Source organism: Microtus pennsylvanicus, chromosome 1 (assembly GCF_037038515.1).
Source record: "Microtus pennsylvanicus isolate mMicPen1 chromosome 1, mMicPen1.hap1, whole genome shotgun sequence".
NCBI classification, from domain to species: domain Eukaryota; kingdom Metazoa; phylum Chordata; class Mammalia; order Rodentia; family Cricetidae; genus Microtus; species Microtus pennsylvanicus.
The window spans coordinates 76,779,358-76,804,323 of NC_134579.1; positions in this window are offsets into that span (position 1 = coordinate 76,779,358).

Genomic DNA, 24,966 nt, shown 5'->3' on the forward strand with positions numbered 1-24,966 from the left:
ATGAGCCTTTGCTCATTGTGTTCCTGCCTCAAGATCCGGGTCACAAGTGTGCCCTCCATTTCTGAACTGTAGCTCATTCCAGAAATGGAAAAGTCGGCGACCAAGAATAACCACCACAAAGGGTGAGTGTGGTGAGCTCCGTGACACCGTGACCACTGGGACCACCGCTGCTGCCCTCAATGGGAGTTGTGACTGCTGCTCGACCAGCAGACCTGGTCCCACCGGCTTCGCCTCCCGTCAGTTTGCAGAGGAGCGCTTTCCCATCTGTGTCTTCCTCTTGTCATCCCTGTTTGATGTTCTCGATGGTCACGAAAACTTGCGCAGGATTTGTCTTGCTTTGGCTGGACCAGGTCGCTGCTGTTGTAAATTTCTCGCCTATACTGGAATCCTGTAGTTCTGGTTATACCTGATGTCCGGCGTCTTTGAGGGACTGATGACAAATGTGTCTTGACACTTGCCATTGTACTCTGACACATTGATGACACCCTAGGGTAACATCTGATAATCTTGGAAATTGCTCTGCTCAATCTGTGATGACCCTGGCAAACCTAGCACTTGGGCAAAGGGACATAAATCTCCTGTCGCTGAAGTTCTTTTTTTTTTTTTAAATTTATTTATTTATCAAGGATTTCTGCCTCCTCCCCGCCACCGCCTCCCATTTCCCTCCCCCTCCCCCAATCAAGTCCCTCTCCCTCATCAGCTCGAAGAGCAATCAGGGTTCCCTGACCTGTGGGAAGTCCAAGGACCGCCCACCTCCATCCAGGTTTAGTAAGGTGAGCATCCAAACTGCCTAGGCTCCCACAAAGCCAGTACATGCAGTAGGATCAAAAACCCATTGCCATTGTTCTTGAGTTCTCAGTAGTCCTCATTGTCCGCTATGTTTAGCAAGTCCGGTTTTATCCCATGCTTTTTCAGACCCAGGCCAGCTGGCCTTGGTGAATTCCCGATAGAACATCCCCATTGTTCAGTGTGTGGGTGTACCCCTCGTGGTCCTGAGTTCCTTGCTCGTGCTCCCTCTCCTTCTGCTCCTGATTTGGACCTTGAGATTTCTGTCCGGTGCTCCAATGTGGGTCTCTGTCTCTGTCACCTTTCATGGCCTGATGAAGGTTAATATTCAGGAGGATGCCTATATGTTTGTCTTTGGATTCACCTTCTTATTTAGCTTCTCTAGGATCACGAATTATAAGCTCAATGTCCTTAATTTATGGCTAGAAACCAAATATGAGTGAGTACACCCCATGTTCCTCTTTTTGGGTCTGGCTTACCTCACTCAGGATAGTGTTTTCTATTTCCATCCATTTGTACGCAAAATTCAAGAAGTCCTTGTTTTTTACTGCTGAGTAATACTCTAATATGTATATATTCAATACTTTCTTTATCCATTCTTCCATTGAAGGGCATCTAGGTTGTTTCCAGGTTCTGGCTATTACAAACAATGCTGCTATGAACATAGTTGAGCATATACTTTTGTTGTATGATAGGGCCTCTCTTGGGTATATTCCCAAGAGTGGTATTGCTGGGTCCAGGGGTAGGTTGATCCCAAATTTCCTGAGAAACCGCCACAGTGCTTTCCAGAGTGGTTGCACAAGTTTGCATTCCCACCAGCAATGGATGAGTGTACCCCTTTCTCCACAAACTCTCCAGCAAAGGCTATCATTGGTGTTTTTTATTTTAGCCATTCTGACAGGTGTAAGATAGTATCTTAAAGTTGTCTTGATTTGCATTTCCCTGATCGCTAAGGAAGTTGAGCATGACCTTAAGTGTCTTTTGGCCGTTTGAAGTTCTTCTGTTGAGAATTCTCTGTTCAGCTCAGTGCCCCATTTTATAATTGGGTTGATTAGCCTTTTGCGGTCTAGTTTCTTGAGTTCTTTATATATTTTGGAGATCAGACCTTTGTCAGTTGTGGGGTTGGTGAAGATCTTCTCCCAGTCAGTGGGTTGCCTTTTTGTCTTAGTGACAGTGTCCTTTGCTTTACAGAAGCTTCTCAGTCTCAGGAGGTCCCATTTATTCAATGAGGCCCTTAATGTCTGTGCTGCTGGGGTTATACGTAGGAAGTGGTCTCCTGTGCCCATGTGTTGTAGAGTACTTCCCACTTTCTCTTCTATCAGGTTCAGTGTGTTCGGACTGATATTGAGGTCTTTGATCCATTTAGACTTGAGTTTTGTGCATGGTGATAGATATCGATCTATTTTCATTCTTCTACAGATTGACATCCAGTTTTGCCAGCACAATTTGTTGAAGATGCTCTCTTTTTTCCATTGTATACTTTTAGCTCCTTTATTGAAAATCAGGTGTTCATAGGTTTGTGGGTTAAAGTCAGGGTCTTCTATTCAATTCCATTGGTTGACTTCTCTGTTTTTATGCCAATACCAAGCTGTTTTCAATACTGTAGCTCTGTAATGGAGTTTGAAGTCAGGGATGGTAATGCGTCCAGACAATCCTTTATTGTATAAGATTGTTTTGGCTATCCTGGGTTTTTTGTTTTTCCATATAAAGTTGATTATTGTCTTCTCCAGATCTGTGAAGAATTTTGATGAAATTTTGATGGGGATTGCATTGAATCTATAGATTGCTTTTGGTAGAATTGCCATTTTTACTATGTTGATCCTCTCAATCCAAGAGCAAGGGAGGTCCTTCCATTTTCTGGTATCCTCTTCAATTTCTTTCTTCAAAGGCTGAAAGTTCTTGTCAAATAGATCTTTCACTTCCTTGGTCAGAGTTACCCCAAGATATTTTTTGCTATTTGTGGCTATCGTGAAAGGTGATGCTTCTCTGATTTCCCTCTCTGCTTTCTTATCCTTAATGTATAGGAAGGCAACTGATTTTTTTGGAGTTGATCTTGTATCCTGCCACATTACTAAAGGTGTTTATCAGCTGTAGGAGTTCTTTGGTAGAGTTTTTGGGGTCGCTTATGTATACTATCATATCATCTGCAAATAACGAAATCTTAACTTCTTCTTTTCCAATACGAATCCCCTTGATCCCCTTATGTTGTCTTATTGCTATTGCTAGAACTTCAAGCACTATATTGAAGAGGTATGGAGAGAGTGGACATCCTTGTCGTGTTCCTGTTTTTAGTGGGATGGCTTTGAGTTTTTCTCCATTTAATTTAATGTTAGCTGTCGGCTTGCTGTAAATAGCTTTTATTATATTTAGGTATGACCCTTGTATCCCTAATCTCTCCAAGACCTTTATCCTAAAGGGATGTTGAATTTTGTCGAGTGCTCTTTCTTTTAGAATTCTTGACACAATATTCTAACCTGGAAATCTCCACTCTAACTCAGTTATCTCGTGCTAATGGGTGTATCTGTAACTTACCGTTATCTTCTGTGACTATGTACCTGGGAACATTTCTTACTGCCAATAAGCCCTAGAATCTGGCTTGCTTCACGGCTCCAACTGGGAACTGTCCACTGTATGAGTACCAGCTTGTTGGTGCAGGGTATGATCAATCAAAGGAAATCTGTATGACAGTTATGTAGGTTGGTCTATTTGTGTGACTCCTAGCAGTGGGGTCAGGGTCTGTCTCTAATGCTTGAGCTGGCTTCTGGGAACCTATTCCCCATAGTGGGTTGCCTCGCCCAGCCTAACACAAAGGGAGGAGCTTAGTCCCACCTCAACTTGGTATGCCATGCTTAGTTGGTACCCATGGGCCCCCTTCTGAACAGAAACAGAGGAGGTCTGGAGGGGGGCAGAAGGGAGGTGAGTGAGGGAACAGTAGGAGAGGAGGGAGGGGAAACTGTAGTTGGTTTGTAAAATAAATTTAAAAATTTAATTAATAAAAACAGGAAATCTCTGGATTCGATCCCAGTGCCCAGACAGGCTGAGCTGGGAGATGTTATGTGCCCAAAGACGGCAGGGAGGCAGAAGTAGGGAGGGTTCTGGATGCACGCTGGATGAGATAGGAAGAGAGAGGCAGTATGCAGGAGTATAGGCCCTGCAGGAAGAAGTTCCTTGTCCCGGGCTGCTGCTCCCGGTCAGAAACTCACTCACCCCAGAGATGGTTCTCCCAGTGCCCAGATCAGATCTCTGTGCTGGTTGGGTAGCTCATAAACAAAGCGCCTACCTTGCTTGCTGCAGGCAGGCTATTGAAACAAAGGAATTCCCGCCCGCCCGGCTGCCCTCCAGATTCGATCCCAGCACCCAGCCAGGCTGAGCTGGGTGATGTTATGTGCCCAAAGAGGGCAGAGAGGCAGAAGTGGGGAGGGTTCTGGATGCAAGCTGGGTGAGATCTAAAAACAGGAAATTGAAGAAAAAAATCAACATCTGAGAGCACAATAGGTATTTCTAATGTCAGTCATCCGTTCCCAAAATATGCTGATAGCCAGGTTTTGAGCTATTGGTGTGTTTCCGTGTGCAGGCATCCTCCCTGTTAGAAGCTTGGGGAAAGCAAGCTTTGGCAAGCCACGGATGAAGAAGCTGTCATCCCTACAGGCTTGGCAAGCAAACCTTCTCCTACCCAGCAAAGCCTTCCAGGCCGTGCAGTGTTCTCGCTGCTCTGTGAGAAGGAGGCCTCTGAATGCCTCACGAAGCCACCTGCTGCCAAACAGCAAATTAAAATAGCTTAACGGCAATGGCGTAGAGCATTGATTTCAAGCCCTCCTTCCAAACAGGCTGTGGTGTGTTCAGGCCCAGCCTCCGTTCCTCTACCAGCTACGACGTGGACTTCCTTAGTTCTGGGTGGGATCTGGATCATTGGTCTCTAGCCCAAGCATTGTCTTCAAGATAGCAAGCACAATAAGCAACTTAGACTTAATGCTCCTCCTATTGTTTCTCTTTGGAAATTTCATTCCCTAAATAAAAACTGAATCTAAATTACATCTGTGGCACATTAGCAATGACCTTGAGTAGGGACACTGCCTGCAAAGTAGAAAAGGCAGATCACAAGAATAAAAACCTTCCAGGTGTAAACTCTGCGTTTGCACTTCCAGATGATGGCAGAGACATTTATGTCCCTTGTTCTCACCAGGAAAGAAAGGAGCACGCACTTCAAGTCAGCCAGAAACATCATTTCTTTTCCCTTTAGATTCCCCCTCAAATCATTTGAAACTTTTTTGGTTTTTTGTTTGTTTCATTTTGTTTTGCTTTTTGTTTTTTGAGACAGGGTTTCTCTGTAGCTTTGAAGCCTGTCCCAGAACTAGCTCTTGTAGACCAGGTTGGCCTCGAACTCCCAGAGATCCGCCTGCCTCTGCCTCCCGAGTGCTGGGATTAAAGGTGTGTGCCACCACTTCCCGGCATTATATTACTTCTTGTGTCTGAGCAGCTGTTAGTCACAAAGTGTAGCTTAAGGATCCTTGTCTCTTTCCAAGTAACTATGGCCCCAGTAACTGTTATCCCTTTCTCATCCTGGGATGTGAGGCAAACACTTGACATTAACATCAGCTCAGGGTAGGCCCAGAGCTGGGTCCAAAGGATTGATTCAACTGGCCAGCAATTCCATATGGATATCCTGTGAGAGTCCTCATCAGGGTGCCTCACAGGACGATTTGAACAACCCTGTTTTTATCAGTCTTATGTCCTCTATTCTTCCCACCACTTCAAGAGCTGTCTAACCAGAACCTCAGCATTCACCTTAACGAGCCATTGCTCGAGAGTCAGAGACTCCCCCTTTCTCCCTTTTTCTGTCTTCCTGGAGTTGCTCACACACCCCACTCCCTGTACTAGACGTTGCCCCCTTTGTTTCTCATTTTCAGACTAAGTTCACCCAAATATCTTCAGTCACCAAGGCACAGTCCAATTTTGTTACCTTGATTTGTTCATGAAGTTACCTGGTTTTCATGGTGCTTGCCTCGTGCCCTTCTCTCTGAGATGCTAATCTGGTTGCTGGTTGCCATGGCACTTGCCTCATGCACTCCTTTCTTTGCTGGTTTACTTCTGACACAATCTGGCGTAACTTGACAAGGCGAAAGGTTTTACTTCTTTGCACAGAGCATAGCTGGGGGCTGCACGACTCACTCTGAGTGGTCAGAGCTCAGTCTCTTGTCCTCACCTGACTAAGACTGTTTCTGTTTCGATTGCTGTGAAGAGGCAACTCTTACAAGAAAAACATTTACCTGGGGCTGGCTGAAACTGTTTTCAGAGGGTTAGTCCATTATCATGGTGGGACATGGCAGCGCGTAAGCAGATGTGGTGCTGGAGAAGGAGCTGAGGGTTCTAAACCTTGATCTGCAAGCAGCAGACGGGCGTAACTTGAGCATAGCAGACTTTGAAGCCCACCTTCACAGTGGCACACTTCCTCCAACAAGGCCTTCTAATAATGCCACTCCCTACAGGGCCACTTTCTTTCAGACCTCCACAGCTACCTTGGAGAGGGCCAGTTGATAATCATCAGAGTGTTCCTTAGGAGAACAGGACACAATTTTCAGTACATGCTTTAGGCTTAGGAAAACGCTGAGGCAGGAAAATGATGTTTGCCAGATGGCATCTTTAAACTTCCATAAAGATGGGGCCTCCTTTCCTTCATTTGACCTTTGACAGAAAAGACAGCGCATTTCAGTTATGTTTCCACACAGAGGAAGGACATGCGTGGGATCTGATAGCGTCTCTCCATCACCCCCTTTCCTCGTGAGTCAAATGACAATTATGGTCTATTCTCTTGTGTCTGACCAATCAAAATCCCATGGAAGGAATGTGAAGGATAACTCGGGGGTGAGCTGTACCCTGGAAATCCTTCTGCACCGTACTAGGATCCTGAGAAACTATCTGTCCACTATAAACTCATACTTAGGCTAGCAAGAGGGCTCATGAGGAAAGCACTTGCTGGAAGTCTGAGAACCTGAGCTCAATCCTCGCAACCCACTCACCGCAGACGGGGGGACTGATAGAAAGTTGTTCTCTAACTTTCATACACGCACTGTGGCATGGACACGGGTGTGCAATGCGGTAATCTTGGTAATGACGAACATAATTTAAAGGCCTTTTCTAGGACTGAGAGGTGACTCAGAGCACATAGAGCTCTCGCAGAGGACCTGAGTTCAGTTCACAACGACCTGTAACTCAAGCTCCATGATGACCCCCTGCACTCTGGTGTGTTCACAAAAACATGCATGCTCACACACACATGTGCACACATACAATTTGAAATTTTAAAAATTAAAAAACTCCTCTTTTCCTAATGGTGGTATAGTTCCATCCCTGAATCTTAGTATACAAGATACTGAACAAACAAAGTTTAAAATTTGACAGATTTTGACAAACGTTACCACAGTATACTAATGTGGTCACTGTCCTCCGTTCTGGACACAGAACTTCAAAACCTTAGCATTTCCTGTTTAGTGGGATTGCCTTTGCTATGCAAATGAAGCCAGGGGCAGGCTAAGGGACCAAGGGAAAGACCAGCCTCCTTACTTGGTGAACAGAGTCAGGAGACTGGGTTCAGTTATGTGGCCAGTATTGTACTATGTGGCGCCTCTGTGATGAAACCCAGAGGAGGTCAGCCTTGCGAAACGTTCTGGCTGCTGGTAGGTCTCAGATTCAGGACTAATAGCTACTGGAAGTGCCCATTTAACACATCAAAGCAGATTCTGCCCCTGTCTCCCTTGGTCTCTAGCTGGCTTGTCCCGCCTCCACACCCCAATATCCCCACATCCCTACGCCCCACGTCCCCATGCCCCCACATTCCCACGTCCCCATGCCCCCACATCCCCATGTCCCCACACCCCCTATGTTTAGCCTCCAGCCGCTGCACTTCAGTGCCCTTCCTCAGGCTGCTCACCCAACAGAACCCAGCCATTTTGGACACTAGGTTTCTTGGGCCCCTGGCTCTTGGCTAGCTCCACTCCTGGATCTCTTTTGGTCCTCTTGCCCACATCCCTCTTGCACTCGGGGCCAAGTTCAGTCTGACTATGCTACCCCTTTTATCTACAGTGAACCTTCTCCACTATACCTAGGAGCCTTCATGGCCTCAGTTTTTTTTCTTTCCCATGAGAGCCTAGGAAACTTCAGGAAAGGGCAGGAAGCTGTAAGTTGGGACAGTTGGATGTTGCCCATGCACGGCCTTTGTAATTGCAGAGAGTGTTTTCCTTAGTAAGCAGTCACTTCTGGAGAACTGTTAAACCGGGGGAGATGGGAGAACGGTTGTGTGCAAACCTAGGCTAGAGTTGGGAGAGGAAAAGATGTGCACCCCCACAGCATGAGGAAGCTTGTTCACTCTAAGGAGGCAGAGAACAGCTGAGGCACGAAGTGTTGGCTCTGCTTTTGTCAGGGGCTGGAGTCTAGAAGGGAGTCCAGGGAAAGGTTGGTGTGGGGGTGGAGGAGGGTTGGAGGGGTGGTGGGCTTGGGAGGGGGAAGTTGTGCAAAACTGACTGCTAGGTGGGAAATTACATGATGGTTGCAGATACGGCTTTTCAAGTTGGTCAGAGTTGACAGAGCCCTGCAAGACGGGGTCCATTTTATTCTGTGGTCAGAGTTGACAGAGCCCTGCAAGACGGGGTCCATTTTATTCTGTGGTCTGGCAGCCCAGTTCTGTGTGTGGCCTTTGCAAATAGTTCACCAGCAAACACGCAGGCGGCCATGGCACTTCCCAGCTCATTGAGACTGCTTCAGGGGGCAGAACAAGAGAACCAGGGAGATTTAGGAGTCATTTTGTATTGGTCCTTTCAGGGGTATTCAAATACACAGCCCGTGTCCGAAGCATGGGTCCGTCAGAGGGTCACTAGCTGAGCAGCTGACTGACGAGTCTTGTGGAGGACTTTACCTTCAGCTTGTAGAACTGAATCCCAGCACAGAGGCCGGCCCTGCAGTTGCACTGTGGTTACCCCTGCTGATGGGAAGTGGACGGCTTCATGTCAGGCTGTGGAATTTTCTGGAACAATCTGGATTAAGTGTCCATTGTTCGTAATTTAAGTATGAGAAAAATCGAAGCCAGGCATAGTGATGAACACCTTTAATCCTATCACTTGGGAGACATAGGCAGTGAGGTGTCTGTGCATTCCTGGCCAGCAAGGGCTACATAGAGAAACCATGTCTCACAACACCAACAACACAGATATATATATACATATATATATACACATACGCATATATTTCTCACTGTATGCAAAATCTACTCCAGATGAAACAAGGACCTTAATGTAATTTTTGACACCCTAAACTGATATAGGAAAACATAGAGAAAATACTTCCAGAAATAGATTCAGAAAATGACTTTTCACCAGGACTTAAGCTGCTCAGAAAGAAGCCAGCAGCTGATAAGTGGTTCTTATGAAATTAAAAGACTCCTGTTCAGCAAAGGGAGCCATGGAATGAAGAGGTGGCCTCCAGAATGGGAGAAAAGTTTTGCAAGCTGAACCTCTGACAGAGGGTTACTTTCTAGAATCCACAGTAATCAAAGAACTCAGAACAGTGAAGAACCATGACTGGAGAGATGGCTAAGAGTGTGTTGCTCTTGCAGAGGACTTGGGTTAGGTTCCTAGCATTTACCTGATGTCTACAATCATCCATGTTTCAGTTCCAGAAAATCTAACACCCACTTTGGGATCTGATACCCTCTCTTGAGCTCTGGGCAGCAGGTGGTCCTGTGAAGCACATGCATACATTCAGGAAAAACACTCATAGAATAAATCTAAACAATGAGATCAAACAGCCTAGGCAGTAACTTGGTTAATGAAATGAACAGTTTAGAAACAAAGAGATACAAATGGCCAATAAACATGAAAAAATGTTCAATCTCACTAGCAAATTGAAGCTACATTGAGATTCTGTCCTACCCCGGTAGGACAACACAGCAGAGAGAGGCACCCAGAGCTGTTCCGGAAGAACACAGACGACCACACGGGCACGGAGCCACATCCCCGGCCCTGTGCTTGATTCCTGTGTGATTCTGTGTGAAACACACACCTAGGAGTGAGATCTTTAGAAACTCTTGTATGTTCATGCTTTAAAGCAGTCTCCCAAGTGTTTGGGGTAATATAACTGTCATAATATTAAAAGTACTTTAATAATACCACAGATCCTGCTAAATGTGGAATTAAAAACATGAGCAGAGGCAGGAGGATCTCTGAGTTTGAGGCAGCCTGGTCTGCAGAGCAAATTCCAGGACAGCCAGAGAAACTCTGTCTTGAAAAACAAAAACAAAACAAAACAAAACAAAAAAATAAAAACAAAAATTAATCAAACCAACCAAACAAACAAACAAAAAAACCCCAAAAGCAACCAAATAAAAAACAGTCTGAGCATTTGTTAGGTTAGAGAAGAAATCCCCCAGCTTTATGAGACAAGATAAAAGCCATGAATTATAAACCTAAGAGTGTGGCTGCAGATTCATGGAGGCACACAGACCTCAAGAAAACCAAATGGAAAGTTATAAAAATAAAGAAATAATCTTGATCCAAAGAAACTGAGACAATACCCTTCATGTCCAAGACAGAATGTGTATATAGTAATGTCTGTTTTTATTCAAAACAAAAGGGTTAGGTTCCCATCACAATGACAGCTCCCTGAAGATGTTGACGTCAGTGTGGTCAGTGACAGCCTGGCCCATGGCTTCAGGACTGTGACAAAGCAGTCTGTGATAGATATCCGAGAGCAGCAGATCAAAGCTGCTACCTTAGGACAGCTGGGCAGCAGAGACAGGGAAAGACCCACCCTTTTCTGGGTCCCTCCCTAAACTCCCCAACAGCAGCTGTTGATTGCCTTTGGGTGGGCTACTCAGTCTAGGGGTTGTAACCCACCCGGCAGTCAGTTATTCCAGGGTCCCGGAGAGGCACTACCTGTAAGATATGGGCTGAGAGAGAGGAAGAAGGCCATGCTAAGTTTGTCAGAGCCTCCGTTTATTAGAGATGGGGTACAGCTTATATATGGTAAAGAGTTGGGGGATGGGCACAGGGGCCTGGGCTCTTGCCGCGTGGTTCACGTTGGTCACATGGTCTGAGTTGGTCAAGTAGGCAGGAGGTTACCCTCGGTCAGGTCACTGTAAGCCAGGAAGTCACAAGTTGACACACCTAGCTCCCTAGATAATTTGGAATGTGGGGTGGGTTCCGCTAACAGCGCTCATTAACAGCCAATTTGGGTGTGGGGTAGGCTCTGTCAATAGAACCATTCTTAACACAATTAGGGGTGTGGGGTTCTCTGCAGACTCCCCAGGGTGATGGTTCCTGCAATGATTTTAGGAGGAAATTGGCTCCTGACAAGCAGCAACAGTCTGGGGGACCAAACCTTCAACACAAGGGCCTTTGGTGGACATCTTAGATTTTGAATGACAGCAAGCAAAGAAAATAAGGATGTCAGAGGAAAGTAGGCAGGTAAAGGAAAGGAGGAAGGATGGGTTTGGGTCCAACAGAGCCAGTGCAGTGCGAAGGAAAGTAGATGCCAGATAAGACCGCACTGTCCGTAAACAGGAGACAAGCCAAGCAAGGGTGTCGGAAGCAGACAGAGGCAACAGTGCTTTAGGGAGAGCAGGCCTGACCAGGCCATGTCCTCGCTCTGCAGTAAGGCGTGAGCAAGGTTGTCCATGTTAAGTTATGGTTTAAGAGTAAGACAAATGGCGGCGTGTGTAAGTTCTCCGCTACCCCAGTACAAAGGATGGCCATAGTGAGGCCGTCCACAGAAGGGGGGGGGAGGAGGACAAAGAGCGGGAACTAGAGCCGAAACAACCGCAAACAGAAGGGTGCTTGTACAAAATTACAATGGATTTGGCATGAGTCAAAAACTGAAGCTTGCCTAGAAGACACATAGATGTCTCAGTAAATGCTGGCCGTTGTGACAGAGCAGTGGAGAGGAGTGGCCATGAAGCTCACGTCTACGCAGCAGGCTGAACATGCTTGCAGACAAAACACACCATTTTGTCCTCAGAAAGTTGTCTCTGGTGGTAAATTTCAAAGAAAAATGCTACAGTTCTCAGTCCTGACGGTGACCAGCTGTGTGACTGCCCCTCAGTGGTCATAGCATGGCTTTGTGGTAATAAAAGCATGGAATACCTGGTTGTGATGGGAGTTAAGGGTGATCCAATGTGTGATGAAGTTCTCTGTGCATGTGGGTTTCTGTGATCCTCAAGGAACTCTTTGGGTGCAAGGAAGTGTCCCTCCTCTACCTCACTCCTAGGGCCTTGCTCGGTGCTGGGCACACAGTATTGGGGCTAGTTCGATTCGGAAAAAAACCAGGCCGGCTTAAAGATAAACAATTATAGTTTTGATTGTTATAAGGGGAAAACTCACGCCACAAGAATGGGAAGTCCGAGTTCCTCTGTGTCTGGCGGGAATCACCCAGAGAGAGAGTGCACAGCTGGTCCATCCCAGTTTTTCTTCCTGGGCTCCAGGTAGCCATGCCTTAACTAGGTGTGATTGGTTAACAGAGCTTCCCCATCACACAGGAGCAGCAGAGGTGGCTGAAAGGATTGAATCTCCACTTCAACAGTTGGTTGTCCTCCCCACCATGTGTTCCCACTTCTGCCATGGCCTGGCGGGGGTCAGAGCAGCAGCATTGGGGCCCATTGTGCCGAGCTGGGACTCTCTGCCTCTTGTCTGTACCAGGGTGGCAGAAGCAGGGCAATTCTCATGTTCACATATGAGGTCCAAAGCTGGGAAGAAGGGCAGAGTAGCAACTTGCCCCAGGATGCTTTTCTCTTAGTCCGGCACACTCTTCATGCCCTCTGCAGGAGTGGGTCCTGACCCAGAGGAAGAGAGTCTCTGTGGACAGCCGTGTTCTGGACAAGGGTCTCTGAGGCTAGGACCCTTCTCTCTGTGCTCACCCAGGAAACATAATGGTTAGGGTTTGAGGTCTGTATGGACTTGCGCCTGAAAGTAGCTTTGCTTGCTATGATCTGTGCCTTGGAATAGAAAATAGAGGTTTCTGTGGGGGAGGGGCTTGAGAATTAAAAGATGGGGCAACATTGGCTCCAAACACAGGGTTATTTTTTGGGGGGAGGGGGAATCCCCTTATCATGACTAAGGTAGTATAACTAAAAGGAGCCAGATTGAGGGTCATCCCTCTCCAACCAAGCTCACTGGTACTGCTAAAACTGCCAACCTCAAGGCGGCCAGGCATACCTAGGGCAGTGTTCATCCACCCTGACCATGGCTGGGCCAGACACCGAGCATGCAGTTGGCAGCTGCAGACCCAGAAGCAATGAGTATGGGGTCGCTGGAAGGAAGCTTGTTGATTGCCTTGGCGGGCTACTCAGTCTAGGGTTAGTAGCCCGCCTGGCAGTTCAGTTATTCCAGGGTCCCGGAGAGGCACTACCTGGAAGATATGGGCTAGGAGACAGGAAGAAGGCCATGCAAAGTTTGTCAGAGCCTCCGTTTATTACAGATGGGGTACAGCTTTATATAGAGTAAAGAGTTGGGGGATGGGCACAGGGTTCTGGGCTCTTGCCGCCTGGTTCACGTTGGTCACATTGTCCGAGTTGGTCACGTAGGCAGGAGGTTATCTTCGGTCAAGTCACTGTAGGCCAAGAAGTCACGAGTCGACACACCTAGATCTTTGGATAGTTTGGAATGTGGGGTGGGTTCCGCTAACAGATAGCTCTCATTAACAGCCAATTTGGGTGTGGGGTAGGCTTTGTCAATAGAGCTATTCCTAACACAATTAGGGGTGTGGGGTTCTCTGCAGACTCCCCAGGGTGATGGTTCCTGTAATGATTTTAGGAGGAAATTGGCTCCTGACAGAAGCTAGCAAAGGGTAGCTGGGTGCTGCCATGGGTGGCTGAGGGGGCATGTATGAGTGCCAAATTCCGGTTGTGCCTCTTGGGGAAGAAGCAGGGCACGAGCAGGAGTGAGAACTGCCAGGTCCCAAGCTAAAGAGCCCGTTGGAGGTGGAGCTTTGTGCAGCTTTCGGTTAGGACCTCACTTGTGGACTAGGTTGTGTCTCCAGGGCTAAGGAGAAACTTCACAGTTGGTATGGAGTGGTATTTGGTATGGAGTGGTATAAACTCCTGGCAAGCAGTGGAAAGACAGTCATGCCTGAAGTCAGGCTGCCACAGTTTATGTATGGATTAGAGGGACTGGACAGGACGAAAGGAGCTGGAGTCTGCAGGAAACCCCAGGAGGAGAGACTGGGAAGACAGCCCGAGGTCCACTAGGGGATTCCAACTTCATATGCCGACTGGGGAGTAAACCAAGCCTACAGATATACTGATCAATGGGCTGGAACTCAGGGCAGAGGCAGTGATTGGCAGGATGGGAGACGGACACCAATATTCCAAGAGAAAGGAGTCTTCTGAGAGGAAAGGTTCCCTCACACGGGAACCGAGGACTCTGTTTTGAAGGCTTTGGGGAGGCAAATCTGGTACCTGCAGCTGCTGTGGCAGCTGAGGCTCTGGGATGCAGAGCCTGATTCCTCCTCTTCCTCATCCTGAGGCCCCCACATGGCTTTGACAAGAAGGGCTAAGTAAGGAACAAGCAAGGGCAGAGTTGTCCCTGTGCAAGGGATGCAAGCCGCCTCTCTCTTGATAAGTGTCTGTGAGGTAGTGGGACCAAGGGCTAGGAGAGAGAAGCAGCTCTGAGAGGGAAGCTGGGGCAGGGGACCTATGCTTCGTCTCAGACACGGGGCACCCTGAAGCAGCCATGAGAGTGGGTGCCAGGAGACTCTATGTCTAGAGCTTCCTTTTGCATCTCTTGTGCTCTTTGGCTAAGCTTTGGAGGCAGCAGGTGGAGAAGTCACCCCTTGGATAGAGCAGAAGGACTGGGTGTCACTGCAGCGCTGTGGCCTTAGACTCACCCCTAATGTACTCTTGATGCTCTGAAATCCACCTGCCTTTCCCTGCCTTGGTGCTGTGCTGAATGGTAACCACACAGCTCTGGGGTGGAGGCAGCATGGCAGGGTCCCCTCGCCCATTTGGCAAACAGAGGAATCTTGTACCTTTGCCGCCTCAAACTGTGGTGCACACCCACTTCCTCCTCCTGTCCTACTATGGCATCTGCCACCTTCCCTGGATTTTCCTCTGGGAATTGGCAAAAGATGAAAGGGACACTGGAACTTCTTCAGAGTCAAACGTCCAACACTGAACACAGAGCAAGGCGTCCCCAGGGCAGAAGCTGCCTCGGTGCAATTGCAACATTACTGAATATTGCTGTGCACAGGCAGAGGCCGTGGGCGACTTCTGACATTTGACCTTGTGTGTAAGTCAGCTTGCTGCAGTACCCTTGAGTCCCAGAATCCCGGGCCACTGTCCCCACAGAAGGCTGTGCAGGAGTCTGAACCTCTCGCCCAGGTATAAGGCTACTGGGGGCTCTCAGAGTTGGGGCAGGAGTGACTCACTGAGGCGGGAGCGTGAAAGAGGGTGAGGGGAGAGCTGCAAGTGGCTCGCCGGGAAGAAACTGACTGTGAAAGACACAGAGTTCCTTGGTGGTCCTAATCCTTAGACTCTGTGAGACAGGCTTCTCCATGTACAAGGAGGTGGTGACAACATGGCCTGGGACAGGGATGGACTTAAAAATTTAGAGGGGAGCGTGGGTCCTTGTTGGGAGCTGTGAATCCCCAGATCCTGTATTTCTTGTAAACTGTTGATTGCCTTGGCGGGCTACTCAGTCTAGGGTTAGTAGCCCGCCTGGCAGTTCAGTTATTCCAGGGTCCCGGAGAGGCACTACCTGGAAGATATGGGCTAGGAGACAGGAAGAAGGCCATGCAAAGTTTGTCAGAGCCTCCGTTTATTACAGATGGGGTACAGCTTTATATAGAGTAAAGAGTTGGGGGATGGGCACAGGGTCCTGGGCTCTTGACGCGTGGTTCACGTTGGTCACATGGTCCGAGTTGGTCACGTAGGCAGGAGGTTATCTTCAGTCAGGTCACTGTAGGCCTGGAAGTTGACACACACCTAGCTCCCTAGATAGTTTGGAATGTGGGGTGGGTTCCGCTAACAGATAGCTCTCATTAACAGCCAATTTGGGTGTGGGGTAGGCTTTGATTCCTAACACAATTAGGGGTGTGGGGTTCTCTGCAGACTCCCCAGGGTGATGGTTCCTGTAATGATTTTAGGAGGAAATTGGCTCCTGACAGTAAACAACTTGTTTTCTCCTGATCTGAGTGCGTACAGCTGCTCTGAGCATGAGACCCTCAGGAGTTCCTGAGGGCAGGAAAATGTTTTCTGGTGCATTTGGCTGGGGCGTGGCTATCCCTATATAAGCTGCCCCTGGACACAATAAAGGGGGCATTCTTCGGGCAGTCTGGCATCAAGCATGACCTGTGTCTCTGTGAGTCTTTGTGGGTTTCAGTCTCCAGCCCCTTGCCCGGTTCACGAACTGTATGGTGGCACATAGAGTGTAGACGGGTGTGGTGCACTGCAGGCCCTGCTGTTGTTGCTGCTGCTGCTGGGTGTCCTGCCCCGGAGCTCAACTCCTACTCCTCTCCTGTCTCGGGGCCTCATCGCTCACCTCTGCGGAGGAAAGGGTGTGGGCTCTCCGGGGCTCTTCTCCAGCCCAGATTCCTTCCCTAGATTGAAGAAGCCCTAATTCTTCTCGTTCTTCTGAGAGACAGCCTCAGTATTAATGTCTCCTCTTATCTTGTACCGACCTCCTGCCACACCCCTTCCTCACGTTGATTGTCTTTTCCTTCCTCCTTCCTCCTAGCCATCTCCTTTCTCCTTAGCAGCCTCCAGCACCTTGGTCTTCCTTTGAAGACTCTGGCTGGAAGATCAAGGCCATGCTGTCAGCCCCCACCCCCCAGGTCACGAGCTAATTATAAACTGTCCACCCAAGCCATGAGAACCTGTATGCTTAGGGTGGTGTTGTGCCCTGTGGGAGAGAATTTAGAAGTAACCCACATGACAGGAGAATTTCCTGAGTCTGGGATGCCTTGGGAATTGGGAAACAGTGGGTCTTCTCGGCACTTGCATAGCTGGCTAGAGATGATAGTTTGTTAGCCATGGAGTCATTTATACACAGATGCTAGTATGCATGTAAAACCTACACAGGATGGATTTACAGCCATGTAAAAATCATCAGGACCTACCAAGGTTTGCACCAAATGGGAAGAAAGGCACATAGCAAGTCAGGGTCACAGTGAGGGTTTGGGCCAGCGCAAGGTCTGGCGGGACCACTGTGGCAGGAAGCCATGTTTCCTAGAAGCTCCACTGTTGGGTCTAGTCTAGTTGTCTACAGACATGGCCAGCAGGACTCTCATTGTATGACTGCCTCCCACAGGTCCTTTAGGATTTATGCCCTGCCGTGGACGGGCCTACGGGGCAACGGGACATGAGCTGCACAAGGAGATGGGGCTTTGTTCCTAGTTCCATTGATTAAGGATTGGGTGAAAGATGTGTGGGTGTGGTGTGGGAGTGGGGTGCTTGTCACTGCTTCTCCAGAAGGACCATGTTCAGGAAGACCAGAGTGACATCCATCAGCTCACCCACTCTGGCAGGGTCCTCAGAACCAGGAGTGGACAGTAAAGACAGAAGATCACAGTGACATTGTGAGGTCTAAAGTGGGCGGGTGGGTGACTATGCCCTTCCCACTGCCCCAGGCTTCTGGAGCACCCCTGGTAGAGAGTCTCCTCTGTCACTGGAACCTTTCCAGAGGTGTCACGGCCCACCTCGTCCAGCAAGGAATGACGTGACCACCAGAGCTCTTCTTGCAGTAGTTTATTCCAGGACTTTATTTACTTTCTCTCTCTCTTTCTTCCTCTCTCTCTCCTCTCTCTCTCTCTTCCCTTCTCTCCTTCTTCCTCTCTCCTCTCTCTTTTTTTCCTCTCTCCCCGGGGAAAACTCTCCCAGCCCTTAAGTAGGCATGGGCTGCCAATTCCGAACTGCCAGGTGGGCACTGCCCATATGTTCACGCATATGCAGGCAGCTGATAATCATTGCGTGATCATCAGGTGTGACACCATGCAGCTCGCTACAGTTCCCCCTTTTGTTTTGTAGCCAAACTTGGGGAGACTGTCCTGCTTCAATGGCCGTGAAGGCCTGAATGATCATAACTGCATTGCAATGCTGTGAAACCCTTATGTGACAAATGAACCACAGGCATACCAGGGAGGCAAGCACCATTAAGCCTTGTTAGGGCACCTACTCCCGCCCACTCCTTCAGATGATCCATGGAGTGATCCAGGAAGATAGTTCTTCTGCCAGGCTGGTATCCATGCGTGTGGAATCTGCAGTCACAATCGTCACCCGCAACTTTTCCAGTTGTTCGAATTCACCAGACCAATTACCTAAAAGATATCTAGACAATTCTTTAAATTTTTCATATCACACACAGCCCCAGATACTTCCATTCACAGCCAAGCTGAGCCAATTGCCACAGCCACGGCTGTGCTTGCCACAGCAGCAAGGGCAGTCAGAACTGGTAGCAGAGGGGCCAGCACAGAGGAGAGGAAGGGGAGGCAATCTTGCTTTCCCTTCCCTGGCTTTCCTCTGCCTGCTCATGTCATTCCTGGGGGTTTGACTTTTAGGAGTGGCTTTGCCATGACCCCAGGAACAGTCAGAAACCACTGCTCCTTCAGCAGTCCCCCAAATAACATACCCCAGCTGTCATACCCCCGTGGCTCATTTATTCCTGTCAGCTGAGTGCATGGAAGACACCTTCTCCCTCGTGCACCTCTTTGGTTTCTCTAGCAGCTCAGCTGATCCTGCTTCTGCTCTGAAGGGACCCAGCTCAAACTATGTTTTAGGGAATTTGGGTGTTGTCTATCCGTCTGGCTACTTCCTGCTGAGCGGGGATGTTGCATTCTTTTTTTTTTTCTTTTAAACACTGCCTGGCCCATTAGTTCCAGCCTCTTATTGGCTAGCTCTTATATATTGAGCTAACCCTATTTTTTTTAATTTATTTATTATGTGTATAGCATTCCTTCCACGTGTGCCTGCAAGCCAGAAGGGGACACCAGGTCTCATTATAGATGGCTGTAAGCCACCATGTGGTTGCTGGGAATTAAACTCAGGACCTCTGGAAGAGCAGTCAGTGCTCTTAATCTCTGAGCCATCTCTCCAGCCCCCCCTATTTACTACAATCTACTGCCATTTTCCAGTCGCACTGGGACTAAGGTCGCGGCTGTAAGGTGGAGGCGTGGCTAAGCAGCTGCCCTGACTTGGTCATGGCCAGTTGCCCCGGGCTAGGACAGAGGTTCAGATCTTAATGTGCTTGTGCTGCACTTCTATGCCCTGAGGCAGGTCCTGGTGTTTGCAGTTTAGCAGACCCTCAGTGCTGCTCGGCCTTGGAGCCGCCTAGAGCTCCTTGGTCTTGGAGCTGCAGCTGCTCACACTCCACTGCAAACTCTGGAGGCATCAGTAATTCAAACCACAAGAATATAACTCCCTTCCTTAGCATACCTTGTTCAGTGGCAAAATCCAGATCTCTACCAAGCTTATCCCAGGATGACACATTAAGATTGCCAGAGACGGCAAACCAAGAAACAATTGTGTCACATTTAGCCAAAAACCTCTCCAAAGTGCTCCGTAACAGCTCATTAAGAGCCAGAAAAGTCAGGTGTGATGTTGAAGCGCCCATTCTAAACTCCCATTCTTGAACCATCCGCTTTGGTCGTGGCCCTCATTTTAAACCGTCCACTTTGATCGTGGCTCTGACTTTAAACCGTCCGCTTTGGTCGCGGCCCTATTACCCCCACTCTCCCTTCTTCTACAGGGGAGAGCGGAAAACCCGCTTTTTGTCGTGGATCCCCAATCTTTACCTTGAGGATTATTTGGTGCACCCCCTGACTGCAGCAAGTTCTGGGCTCCATGGAGAGAGGTTTGGAGGTTCCCCGTACTAGGCCACCAACTGTGACAGCTCACCCTCGGCCCGCAAGGATGATGTGACCACCAGAGCTCTTCTCACTGCAGTTTATTCCAGGACTTTATTCACTTTCTCTCTCTTTTCCCCTCTCTCTTTGACCTCTCTCCTCGGGCAAACCTCTCTCTCTGGGCAAACCTCTCCCAGCCCTTAAGTAGGCATGGGCTGCCAATCCTGAACTGCCAGGTGGGCACTGCCCATAGGTTCACGCATATGCAGGCAGCTGATAATCATTGCGTGATCATCAGGTGTGACACCATGCAGCTCGCTACACAGAGGGACAACACCCCAGACCCAAATCAGGCCTCTTGTGTACACCTCCCAACAGATGTCCACCAATCAGATGTAATGCCCTGAGGCTGAGAAGCTTGTGTTTCAGTAGCAAGGGGATGGCCAGACAACAGACAGCCCCGTATGGACTCACTGACATAGGAAAGAGCTCATAGTTTCTCTAGTCCATGCTCCTGCCTGGGTCTCAGAGCCTCAGGTATACCTAGCTTCCTCATCCCCAGAAAACACTTCCCACAGGATATGGCATAGCCGATGACCTCAAGGAGTTTCCCCACCTGAAGTCTTCATTCAAATCCCATTGTGCACGATCCAAACTTTTAGATACACAAATATCCATAGAGAGTTATTTGAGAGTACGTCACCTACAACAGTGTAGAGGGGATGCCATGACAGTGGCTTGCCAGACTAGGGCTCCTCTGTCCTTGAGTGAGAAGACAGACAGCAATTGGTACTGATGATCCTGAGGTGAGTCAGAGAAGCTCCTCAGCACTATCTCTCCAGCCACTTGAAGGAGAAGTGGGAACCACTGAGACAGGATCAGCATCCCCCTCCCACTGTGCAGAGCTCCCCACGGCCCTTCATAGCCCTGCCCTGCACCTAGAGCATACGTGTGCACCTCCCTCCAGCTTCCTCATGGCAAACAACTTTCAGCAGCGCCTATGCCAGTGGCAGCTGCCAGGGAACTTCTAGGACTGGCTATGAGTAGAAACTGATCCTGGTTCCAGCTCTGCTAAGGCCTGGGCAGCTGGTCTCCATTCCGAGCTGAAGAAGAGAACCATTGTCCCCCAACCTCCGCCCGTCTGCTACCAACTCGAGCTCACATAGCTGCTGTCATCCGTCGTGACTGTTGCTCAGGGAGGTGAAGGCGTGGACATGAAGGAAGCTCACTCCTCCAGGCTTTAGGAAGACAGCCATGCTCCTGCTGTCCACCACATGGGTATGGTCTGCTCATTCTCACTCAGGAGGGGACCAAGTATGCTTGACTTACCCTGGAAGATGGTGACATTTCTGCTGACTTCAGGTCTGGCTCCTCCCCTTGTCCAGTGCCCGTCCTTCATTCCTTCTGCCACTAGAAATACTGTTCCTATTTGCTCCTGTGCAAATAGCAAAAAGAGTGAGTTGGACAAAATGAATGTTACAGTTTACCTCTGAGCCAAAACAAAGGCTTTCGTGTGGGATGACGGTCATAAAAGATTTGCTTTGGGGATAACTTCATGCCATACAATGTATGATTTAGTGGTCCTATTGTAATCATTTTTGACATCTTCAAATTGTTAGGTTTATGAAAACAGAAAACAAAAGAAATGCTGTCCCTCTGGAGCTAATCTTCTATCCGTGGGTTGCTGGCCTCAGCATTAGAAGGGTTGGGTTCAGTTTCTAACCAGATGAACCAGGTTGTCTTAGTGAGGGTCACTCTTGCTGTCATGAAACACCATTACGAAGCAACTCGGAAAGGAATGGGCTTTTTGGCTTACACTTCTGTATTGCTGTTCCTCATTGAAGGAAGTCAGGACAGGAGCTCAAAGAGGGCTGGAACCTGGAAGCAGGAGCTAATGCAGAGGCCATGGAGGATTGTTGGTGACTGGCTTGCTCCCCGTGGCTTGCTCAATCTGCTTTATATAGAACCCAGGACTATCTATTGAGGGGTGTCCTCATCCACAATGCGGCACTAGTTAAGAAAAAGCTCTCCAGGCTTGCCTACAGCCCGATTTTATAAAGGCATTTTCTCAATTGAGGTCCCCTCCTCTCATATGACTTTAGCTGTATCAAGTGGACATAAAACTATCCAACACACAGGGTCTCCTCAGAACCCCTGGAAAACTGTTACCTGGGGACTCAAGACTTTCTGGTACAATTGCATCTCAAGTGCAGTTTCTAGAGTACAGAGCGACATGTTTAAGCCTAGAACTCTTTTTCTTTTGTGGGAAAAATATACCAAAGTACAATTAAACGTTACTACAGCATAGTGCATTTCCATAGAAAGCGTGTTCCAAAAGAATACTTAAAGACTGAAGAGGTTCGTGTCAATGGTGAGGGCTTGCCCTTTGAAACCCTACCTGGGGTGCAGTTCAGTGGTGGTACAGTTCAGTGGTGGTGCAGTTCAGTGGTGAGAGTCTGACTACCTTCCACAAAGCCCTGGGTTCCACACCTAACAGCACATAAATGGAATGGTAGTCCATACCTATAATCCCAGAAGGTGGGAGGTAGAGGCCTCCAAGGAGGACCACACGTTCAAGGCTTTATCCTTGGCTACACAGTGAGTTCAAGACCAGCCCAGGCTACATGAGGCTCTGCCTTAGAGATAAAGTAAACCAAGACTTTCACAGCACAGTTTGGCTCTATTTATTATCACTTAGACATAAAGGGATTATATTGACCTGTCTATTCAAAAAGACCTGCAGTAGAAGCCAGAATCTGTTAGAACAGTTCAGATAGAGTGCAACATTACAGTCTCGCATCCTGAGTCCCTGGATTGCAGACTGCTGTCTACCCTTCATCTTCCTAGGAAGAAGCCACACACTCTCCCTGGTCCCTCCCAAGGATACATCTGACCTCGGGGCTCTTTTTATGGTGTTCCCTGGAAGCCAGCCTCTAAAGTGGGAGACAGGTTTTTCCATATCAGCACGGCATTTCATACTCCCAGGAATACCATCTTAGGGCCAATAGCTACCTCCTTGTGGAACAGTCTCCAAACCCTGCCAGAATTGGGTATGGCCTCACTGCAAAGGCAGGCCCGCCCAGGAGCCCAGCTGAAGATAGGCTCAGGGAGGTGGGTCCTGAGGAAAGTCTCAGAAGTGTCACTGGTGGGGTGGGAAGAACTCTGTAGATTGCAGAGAGGTGAGGGGTGCTGTGTGGAGGGGTGCTGTGTGGAGGGGTACTGTGTGGAGGGGTGCTGTGTGGAGGGGTTCTCCTGGCCTGGCCTCTGAGTGGGAAAGGCAGAATGCAGCTTTGTCCTCCAGAGCCCAGAGAACACTGTCCTGGCTGTTGATAAGCTACCTCATGTTGTTTGGAATTTGATTTTTATGAGCACCTTTAGTCGTTCTGCAATGGTGTGGAGTATTGATTCCTTTACATTAACGTTTATTTCTTGTGTGTGCACATATCAGACCATGCTTGTCGAGGTCAGAGGACAGCTTGCAAGGAGTTGGTTCTCTCCTCCCACCATGGGAGTTTCAGGATTTTGAACTTAGGCTATCAGGCTTAGTAGCAGGCCCCCTTACCCAATGAACCCTCCTTGACAGCCTGCGATTGTTTTGCTTTAAGAATGATGGCATTAAGGGTTGAAAAGATGTCTCAAAGATTAAAAGCACTTGCAGGACTTGCAGAGGACCTGAGTTTGATTCTAAGCACCCGAGTATCTAATTCCAAGACAGTTCTAGAGGATCTGATGCTCTCTTCTGGCCTACACAGGCAGCAGCCACACATAAGCTATATATACATACATGCAGACAAACATGTATGCATAAAAAAATAAATTCCTGAAAAAGATGTGCTGAAGAGATAGCTCAGCAGTGAAGAGCTCTTTGCTGCTCTTTCAGAGGACCTGAGTTCAGTTTCCAGCACCTACATATATTAAAAGACTCACAATCACCAGGAGTCTAGGGAAGCAATGACCCCTTCTGGCTTCTGCTGGCACCTGTACACACACACACACACACACACACAAACACAGAGAGAGAGAGAGACACACACAGAGACACACACAGAGAGTTCAAAATATATATATAGAAACATATAAATACCTACAAATATTTATAATATATACTAATTATATACAAAAGTCCGAGAGAGTACTTTGGTAGGAGTTCTCACGTAACATGTACAGAGCCCTGGTATTAGTTCCCAATACCACAGTAATAAAAGTAGAAAAAAATAATGCTGGAATCTAAGGGATTCTCTATCTAATGAATACAAAGACAGACAAAACGTCACATACAGGCACACTCAAAATCAAGCTTTGTGGATGCAAACATGGTTCCCATTCCATGTTCACATCCTCACACTGGCAACACTGAACACAGTAGAACCAGAGGCTACTGACTATGGCCACAGATCTTTATCTGGAACTTGAATTTCTACCTCTACCCCAATCCTCATTTACAGCAGGAAGCTAGAATCATGGCCAAAGCCACCGAGACAGTTGTGTATCAGGGGCCAGTGAAGGATTCCCCAGCCACGCCATCCTCTGTGTCTCTGGTGTCCTTCCTTGTTACACAGGAGGAATCAGAATGAGGGGCTGCCCATGTTCTACTCTGGTGTCAAGAAATAGCAATCAAGTAAATGGAACTCAAAGACAAGAACAGAACAAATAGTTACTTACCAATACCAAGAGACACAAGTGCTTCATGGCAGAAATTTCTCAGGCCATTTTGTTGGGCAATTTCAAAATGTATCTTCAAGTGGAAAGAAGAAGAAAAACACGCTGCCAAGGGAAATACCTGCTCTCACAGTCTGTAAAGATTCTAGTTCTAATCAGATCTCACATGGCAAGCTTCTCTTTTCTCTTCTCAATTTCTACTGCCCAAGAAATTCCTCTCACCTATATTACATGCATTCATATTATCACACCTTAATATTTTGAAAGAAGAAGGAAACGTCGGTGGTGAGGGGAGCAGGACAGAGCTGGACAGTGCCACCCTGGGAAAATGGGAGTTTCCTACCTTGAGTCCACTTCCTGTTGTTTTCTGATCAAGACATAGTCAGCATCACGTCTGCCTGCAGGATACCATGTCCTGCCATGATGACAATGCATTGAACCTCTGAACTATAAGTGAGCCTCCCCAATTAAATGTTTTCTTTATAAGAGTTGTCATGGTTATTGTGTCTCTTCACAACACTAGAAACCCTAACTAAGACATAGTCTTAAGCTATATTATAAGAAGCATGAGAAAGAATCATCCAGAAGAAAGTAAGACACACTTACTGTGGGACAATGGTCTTGTACCCTATAAAGATTTGTTACTTGTATTGGTTTACTAAAACTCTGATTAGCCAGTATAGGCAGAGTGGCCAGAATAGGAGA